At 36.2% G+C, this 9,606-nt stretch overlaps 1 pseudogene; it reads right to left on the reverse strand.

Moving 5' to 3' along the window:
• Positions 1 to 7,298: 7,298 nt before the first annotated feature.
• Positions 7,299 to 9,093, reverse strand: LOC112815140 (shugoshin 1-like; annotated as a pseudogene).
• Between the last annotated feature and the right edge of the window lie 513 nt (positions 9,094 to 9,606).

Here is a 9,606-nt window from a genome sequence, read left to right on the forward strand (position 1 = left end):
CTTTTTCAACCAATATATTACCTTATCAATTCCTTTTTTAAGAACTTTTAAAATTTTCATTTCTACAGTCGTATTCTATCCCTTCATTGTATTTAACCTTATATTGTGTGTGTGTGTGTGTGTGTGTGTGTGTGTGTATAAAGTTTTTCCAACTTTAAAATTTTTGAATACAGTTTCTTCTAACAGACCAAAATATACCCTAAATCTAGTGTATGGCTTTGTTCTACTCTCCCACTTGATCATATTCTCTCCTTTTATTCTTTTTAACTTTTCTCTTTCTTTTTTCAACCTTCTTATCAGTTCCTTTTTAAAAATCATTTTTAATTTTCATCTTCACAGTCATTCCATTCCTTCATCATATTTACCCTTATTTTTGTATATATATATATAAGTTTTCTTTCTTTAAAATTGTGGGAGGCAGTTTATTCTAACAGACCAAAATATACCCAAAATCTAGTGGGTCGCTCTGTTCTATTCACCAGCCTGATCATATTCTTTTTTTTTTTTTTTCATTTCTTTTCTCCCTGGTTTTGGGTCTCTTCTGATTTGTTTAGTGTATATTTTTCTGGGGTCATTGTTACCCTTCTAGGATTTTGTTCTCTCATTCATCTATTCATCTCTGGACAAAATGACAAAATGGAAAAACTCACCTGAAAAAAAAAAAGAATAATAGGCAGTACCAACTGCCGGGGACATAATCAATACAGACATTAGTAAGATGTTGGAACTAGAGTACAGAATGATGATTATAAAGATACTAGCTGGGCTTGAAAAAAGCATAGAAAATACAAGAGAATCCATTTCTGGAGAAATAAAATCTAACCAAGTAAAAATCAAAAAGGCTCTTTATGACGTGCAATCAAAAACGGAGGCTTTAACTGCTAGGATAAATGAGGCAGAAGAGAAAACTAGTGATATAGAAGACCAAATGATGGAGAATAAAGAAGCTGAGAAAAAGAGATATAAACAACTACTGGATCACGAGGGCAGAATTCGAGAGATAAGTGATACCATAAGACAAAACAATATTAAAATAATTGGGATCCCAGAATAAGAAGAAAGAGAGAGGGCAGAAGATATATTGGAGCAAACTATAGTGGAAAACTTCCCTAATTTGGGGAAAGAAACAGGCATCAAAATCCAGGAGACAGAGAAAAACCCCCTCAAAATCAATAAAAAAGGTCAACACACCAACATCTAATAGTAAAACTCACAAGTCTCAGAGACAGATAATCCTGAAAGCAATTCAGGACAAGAGGTCTGTAACCTACAATGGTAGAAACATTAGATTGGAAGCAAACCTATCCACAGAGATCTGGCAGGCCAGAAAGGACATTGGCATGAAATAATCAGGGTACTAAACAAGAAAAATATGCAGCCAAGAATACTATATCCTGCTAGGCTGTCATTGAAAATAGGAGAGATAAAAAAGCTTCCAGGACAAACAAAAACTAAAAGAATTTGTGAACACCAAACCAGCCCTACAAGAAATATTGAAAGGGGTCCTCTAAGCAAAGAGAGAGCTTAAAAGTAAGGGAAACCAGAAAGGAACACAGATAATATATAGTAACAGTCACCTTACAGGCAATACAATGGCACTAAATTCATATCTTTCAATAGTTACCCTGAATATAAATGGGCTAAATCCCCAAAACAAAAGACCTACAGGGTATCAGATTGGATGAAAAAACAAGACCCATTGATATGCTGTCTGCAAGACACTCATTTTAGTCCAGATTTAAAGTGAGGGGGTGGAAAACAATTTACCATGCTAAGGGACATCAAAAGAAAGCTGGGGTGGCAATCCTTATATCAGACAAATTAGATTTTAAACCAAAGACTATAATAAGAGATGAGGAAGAACTCTATATCATACTTAAAGGGTCTATTCAACAAGATCTAACAACTGTAAATATCTATGCCCCTAACATGGGAGCAGCCAATTATATAAGCCAATTAATAACAAAAGCAAAGAAACACATCAACAACAATACAATAATAGTAGGGCACTTTAGCATCCCCCTCAATGAAATGGACAGATTATCTAAGCAGAAGATCAACAAGAAAATAAAGGCTTTAAATGACACACTGGGCCAGATGGACTTCACAGACATATTCAGAACATTCCATCCCAAAGCAACAGAATACACATTCTTCTCTAGTGCCCATGGAACATTCTCCAGAATAGATCACATCCTGGGTCACAAATCAGGTCTCAAAAACTACCAAAAGATTGGGATCATTACCTGCATATTTTTGGACCACAGTGCTTTGAAACTAGAACTCAATCACAAGAGGAAAGTCGGAAAGAACTCAAATACATGGAGGCTAAAGAGCATCCTACTAAAGAACGAATGGGTCAACCAGGAAATTAAAGAAGAATTTAAAAAATTCATGGAAACAAATGAAAATGAAAACACAACTGTTCAAAATCTTTGGGATGCAGCAAAGGTGGTCTTAAGACGAAAGTATATAGCAATACAAGCCTTTCTCAAGAAACAAGAAAGGTCTCAAATACACAACCTAACCCTACAACTAAGGGGGCTGGAGAAAGAACAACAAATAAAGCCTAAGCCCAGCATGAGAAGAGAAATAATGAATATCAGAGCAGAAATTAATGAATTAGAAACCAAAAGAGCAGTAGAATAGATCAACAAAACTAGGAGCTGGTTCTTTGAAAGAATTAATAAGATTGATAAACCCCTGACAGACTTATAAAAAAAAAAAGAGAGAAAAGGGACACAAATAAACAAAATAATGAATGAAAGAGGAGAGATCAACAACCAACAACAAAGAAATACTAACAATTATAAGAACATATTATGATCAACTATATGTCAGCAAATTAGACAATCTGGTAGAAATGGATGCATGCCTAGATATGTATAAACTACCAAAACTGAACCAGGAAGAAAGAGAAAACCTGAACAGACCCTAACAAGTAAGGAAATTGAAACAGTAATCAAAAATCTACCAACAAACAAGAGCCCAGGGCCAGATGGCTTCCCAGGGGAATTCTACCAAACATTTAAAGAAAAATTAAATACCTATTCTTCCGAAACTGTTCCAAAAAATAGAAATGGAAGGAAAACTTTCAAACTCATTTTATGAGGCCATCATTACCTTGATCCCAAAACCAGACAAAGACCTCATCAAAAGGGAGAATTACAGATGAACATGGATGCAAAAATTCTCACCAAAATACTAGCCAATAGGATCCAACAATACATTAAAAGGATTATTCACCACGACCAAGTGAGATTTATTCCTGGGCTGCAAGGTTGTTTCAACATGTGCAAATCAATCCATGTGATACAATACATTAATAAAAGAAAGAACAAGAACCATATGATCCTCTCAATAGATGCAGAAAAAGCATTTGACAAAGTACAGCATTCTTTCTTGATTAAAACCCTTCACATTGTAGGGATAGAGGGTACACACCTCAATATCATAAAAGCCGTCTATGAAAAACCCACAACAAATATCATTCTCAAAGGGGAAAACCTGAGAGCTTTCCCCCTAAGGTCAGGAACATAGCAGGGATGTCCACCCTCACCACTGTTGTTCAACATAGTACTGAAAGTCCTAGCCTCAGCAATCAGAAAACAAAAAGAAATAAAAGGCATCCAAATCAGCAAAGAAGAAGTCAAATTCTCACTCTTCGCAGATGATATGATAGTTTATGTGGAAAACCCAAAAGACTCCCCCCCAAAACTTCTAGAACTCATACAGGAATTCAGTAAAGTGGCAGGATATAAAATCAATGCACAGAAATCAGTGGCATTCCTGTATACAAACAAGAAGACAGAAGAAAGAGAAATTAAGGCATCAATCCCATTTACAATTGCACCCAAAACCATAAGATACCTAGGAATAAATCTAACCACAGAGGCAAAGGATCTATACTCAGAAAACTATAAAATACTCATGAAAGAAATTGACGAAGACACAAAGAAATGGAAAAACGTTCCATGCTCATGGATTGGAAGAACAAATATTGTGAAGATGTCAATGCTACCTAGAGCAATCTACACATTCAATGCAATACCCATCAAAATACCATCCACTTTTTTCAAAGAAATGGAACTAATAATTCTAAAATATGTATGGAACCAGAAAAGACCCCGAATAGCTAGAGGAATGTTGAAAAAGAAAAGTAAAGCTGGTGGCATCACAATTCCGGACTTCCAGCTCTATTACGAAGCTGTCATCATCAAGACAGTATGGTACTGGCACAAAAACAGACACATAGATCAATGGAACAGAATAGAGAGCCCAGAAATGGACCCTCAACTCTATGGTCAACTCATCTTCGACAAAGCAGGAAAGAATGTCCAATGGAAAGAAGACATTCTCTTCAACAAATGGTGTTGGGAAAATTGGACAGCCACATGCAGAAGAATGAAACTGGACCATTTCCTTACATCACACACAAAAATAGACTCAAAATGGTTGAAAGACTTCAATGTGAGACAGGATTCCATCAAAATCCTAAAGGAGAACACAGGCAGCAACCTCTTCAACCTTAGCCGCAGCAACTTCTTCCTAGAAACATCACCAAAGGCAAGGGAAGCAAGGGCAAAAATGAACTATTGGGACTTCATCAAGATAAAAAGCTTTTGCACAGCAAAAGAAACAGTCAACAAAACCAAAAGACAACCAACAGAATGGGAGAAGATATTTGCAAATGACATATCAGATAAAGGGCTAGTATCCAAAATCTATAAAGAACTTATCAAACTCAACACCCAAAGAACAAATGATCCAATCAAGAAATGAGCAGAAGACATGAACAGACATTTTTCCAGAGAAGACATCCAAGTGGCCAACAGACACATGAAAAAGTGCTCAACATTGCTCAGCATCAGGGAAATCCAAATCAAAACCTCAATGAGATACCACCTCACACCAGTCAGAATGGCTAAAATTAACAAGTCAGGAAATGACAGATACTGGCGGGGATGCGGAGAAAGGGGAACCCTCCTACACTGTTGGTGGGAATGCAAGCTGGTGCAACCACTCTGGAAAACAGTATGGAGGTTCCTCAAAAAGTTGAAAAATAGAGCTACCGTAGAAAAAATACCTACGACCCAGCAATTGCCCTACTGGGTATTTACCCTAAAGATCGAAATGTAAGCATCTGAAGGGGTACATGCACCCCAATGTTTATAGCAAGAATTTCCACAATAGCCAAACTATGGAAAGACCCAAGATGTCCATCGACAGATGAGTGGATAAAGAAGAGGTGGTATATATATTCAATGAAATATTATGCAGCCATCAAAAGGAATGAGATCTTGCCATTTGCAACGACATGGATGTAACTGGAGGGTGTTATGCTGAGCTAAATAAGTCAATCAGAGAAAGACATGTATCACATGACCTCACTGATATGAGGAATTCTTAATCTCTGGAAACAAACTGAGGTTTGCTGGAGTGGTGGGGGGTGGGAGGGATGCGGTGGCTGGGTGATAGACATTGGGGAGGGTACGTGCTATGGTGAGCGCTGTGAATTGTACAAGACTGTTGAATCACAGATCTGTACCTCTGAAACAAATAATACAATATATGTTATAAGAAACAAAGAAGAAGATAGCAGGAGGAGAAGAATGAAGGGGGGGAATCAGAGGGGGAGATGAACCTGAAAGACAATGGACTCTGAAAAACAGACTGGGGGTTCTAGTGGGGAGAGGGGTGGGAGGATGGGTTAGCCTGGTGATGGGTATTAAAGAGGGCACGTTCTGCATGGAGCACTGGGTGTTATATACAAACAATGAATCATGGAACACTACATCAAAAACAAATGATGTAATGTATGGTGAGTAACATAACAATAAAAAATTAAAAAAAAGAATTCCTCATATCAGTGAGGTCATGTGATAAAAAAAGAACTGTTACAATTAGTATTTGAATTTAATAAAGTTTCAGTTTATAAAATAAATATACAAACATCTAATAATGAACTATCAAAAGAGAAATTAATAAAACAATCCCATTTATAATTGCATCAAAAAGAATGAAATACCTAAAAATAAATTCAGCAAAGGTGGTTAAAGACCTGTACATTGAAAACAAGACATAAATGAAAGAAATAAAAGGCACAAATGAATAGGAAGGTATTCCATGCTCAGGGATTGGGAAAATTAACATTGTTACAATTTCCATACCACCAAAAGCAATTAACAGATTCATTGCAATCCTTAACAAAATTTCTTTTTCTAATCTCTCAAAAGAATAAATTCAGTTTATTTATATAATAAAATACTGATGAAAATAATCTACATCTGCCAACATGGATAAATCTCAAAAACAATGGTGAATTAAAAGTCAGTTGCAAGAAAATATATACAAAATAACATTTATGTAAAATGTTAAAATATAAAGCAATTCTTAACAGTCTATGGATGAACACTACAGCAAGAATACAGTAATATTAAAAGTACAAAGACACCAAATTTGCAATCACCCAATAGAGAGCTTTCTATGGTGATGGAAATGTTTTATAGCTTCGTTGACCCCAATATGGTAACCAGTAATTAGGGAACTATCCTGAAAGTCCAAGACATAACAATTTGTGATTTTGCTGAGGTATCACTGAACAATGTACATGTAGAACTTGGTATTCAGAGCTTGTCACTTACCTATTCCCTGAGCCTAAGCAACCATTAATTCTTTAATAATGATCTCACATTTTATTTGAAATTTTAAATATAACAGTGGTATAAGAGATCCACAAATAACTTAGGGTATACCCTCCTGTGCATGTCAAGGACTTATTTATTCAAATATTATATAAAGAGTTTCAAAAGATCCTTGGACTGTCTTCAAAAAAATCATTCATTCTAGTATTTTCCACTTAAGGGAAAAATAAAGACAACAGAACCTTATAATTAAAACATCTTAATTTGATTTTTCATTTCTAAAATTTTTGTAGAACATACATTCTGAGTAAAATTAAGTGTTTTAGGCAGTTTAAGAAATAGGGCTTATGGGACACCTGGATGGCTCAGTTGTTAAGCATCTGCCTTCTGCTCAGGTCATGATCCCGGGATCCTGGGATCTAGCCCCACACTGGGCTCCCTGCTCCACAGGAAGCCTGCTTCTCCCTCTCCCACTCCCCCTGCTTGTGTTCCCTCTCTCACTGTCTCTCTTTCTGTCAAATAAATAAAATAAAATCTTAAAAAAAGAAATAGGGCTTAGGTCCAGTTATTTATATTTAAAAGAAAAAGAAACCAAATTTATTAATGGTATGGAAAAAAGCATCACATTTGAAGTATAGGTGTAGTAGGATGAATTTAAACAGCATCCAACAAACACTTCACTGTATTTACTTCGTTTTTTTGTTTTTTTTTTTTTTTTTTTGAACTGCGTCTGGAATCTTTTTTCTATTTGAAAATTGGAGAATTCAAGAAACACAAATATGTAAAATGATATCCTCTTCTCAGTTTTGAAGCGAGTGTGTTCCTTGTAATTCATACTGACTGCACACCTGCGCTTAGGCAGACACACTGCTGGGTTTTCTTTCTTTTATGGAGAATGAGAAAGTTTACTGATTTTCACTACAAGATACAAGGGGACATTGGTGATATCCTTCAGGCTAAAATGAAGTAAGCAGTGAGTTTTAGGTAGTGCACTGATAGGAGTTTTTGTAAGCTTAGAATCTTCCATCTCTGTTTCATCTCCATATTTTAGTGCTCTTTTAGGTTGAGACCTGGTGACTGGGCTCCTATCTGATTCACTGGAGAGATCTTGACTCTACTTGCAAGTGGGCAAATAGAGGTCATCAGAATCATCTCCTGAACTATTTGATTCACAGATGCTCACTTCAAATTCATTGTTGTTTTCTTCTCTGTTAGAATCATTGCTCATTTTTTGTCAGAAAGGAGTGAGATGAATAGCCTCTTCCAAATTAAGATTGTAAACATCACTGGAAGTGACAGATTCATCCAACTTTTTTTTTCTTTTGGAAACAGTTTTTTTTTTAAATTTTCACTTTTGCTCCTTTCATACTTTGATAAAGATTTTGATTTTCTCCTGTTAGCTTTTCTTTTCTCCTTTTCTTCCTTGTGTACCTCTATGCTTACTTTTAGTTTGTTCAAGTTTATATTCTAAAATGTTTTCTTTTGTTTTAGTAGGTCTTCCTGGGTCAATCAACTTTGGTGATAAGTTAATTTGACCCTTATTTCATTAACAAACACTCTGTTCTACATTTTCAGGGTCTACAGATCTAATTCTTTTGGATTCAAAGGGCTGCACTGAGAAATGACTGATTTCAAAATCATCCAAGGTATTGAGCTGACATAGATTGTTAAAATATTTCTTTAAACTTCAATGGACAGATACAGTTCTAGGTAAGACATTATCAACAGATTTATCTTTATCTGAATCCAAATCAAATCCCAGTCTATCTTGAGAAATAGGTATTTGCTCTTCTATTTGGAATGATTCTCTTTGTCCCAGAAGGTGAGCTTCCTGAAGAGGAGCTTGTGGTATATCCTTCACAAATAAATCCCCAGAGTTGTTGTCACTATTGGAGTTCACTCCAGAGGGACATATTTCCTGGTTCTGAGAAGTTTCTTCTGTTTGTTGTGAAGTCGGTTTTTCTTTCAATGTGTATAGCTGACACGTGAGGTAGTAACATTCTTTTCTCAGTTGGAGGATGATATCTTGGGCTTTTCTCACTTTGGATTTTTCATTTTCCAAAGCTAAAACTAACATTCTGTTTTTATCATGGTAGTTTTTCAGCAGTATAGAAGTGTTGGAGATTATTTGGCATGGTGCACTTATAAAAGACTTCTGTTTGCCAATCTCTGCCAAATCTTTATTCCTTTTCTCTTTCATCCATTTCTTTGTGTCTTCAAGATTGTCTTGAAAGGACTTTTTAAGGCACCTTTCCTTGGCCACCACTTCTGCCACAGCTGTCACCCTCCTTCTTACATTCCAAGGTTCCGTGAGGCTCTCCAGCTGGTGTATCCCACACTTTGGACCCTCTGGGTCTAGGTTCCATCTACTGTCCCCTATCAAAAATTCAGTGGCATTTTTCACAGAAATAGCAGACAGTCTTAAAATTTGTACATATCTGCTAAACATCATGAATACCCAAAACAATGTTGAGAAAGAAGAACAAAGCTGGAGGCATCACATTCTTTATTTATAAGTGTATTACAGGGTATAGTAACTAAAACAGTATGATATTGTCAAGAAACAGACACACAAATCAATGGAACCAAATAGAAAGCTCACAAATAAACCCACCTGAATTTTTTTTTAAGATTTTATTTTTATTTATTTGACAGAGAGAGACAGGCAGAGAGGGAACACAAGCAGGGGGAGCAGGAGAGGGAGAAGCAGGCTTCTCGCAGAGCGGGGAGCCTGATGCGGGGCTCGATCCCAGGACCCTGGGATCATGACCTGAGCTGAAGGCAGATGCTTAATGACTGAGCCACCCAGGCGCCCCTACCCACCTGAATTTTATGACAAAGAATCTATGTATGTACAATGGGGAAAGTATAATCTCTTTAGTAAATGATGTTGGGGAAACTGGACAGCCTCATGCAAAAGAATGAAACTAGACTATTATCTTACACCATACACAATGAACTC

The sequence above is a fragment of the Callorhinus ursinus genome, unplaced genomic scaffold, assembly GCF_003265705.2.
Source record: "Callorhinus ursinus isolate GAN/ISIS: 27379988/994484 unplaced genomic scaffold, GSC_fseal_2.0 scaffold66, whole genome shotgun sequence".
Lineage (NCBI taxonomy): Eukaryota > Metazoa > Chordata > Mammalia > Carnivora > Otariidae > Callorhinus > Callorhinus ursinus.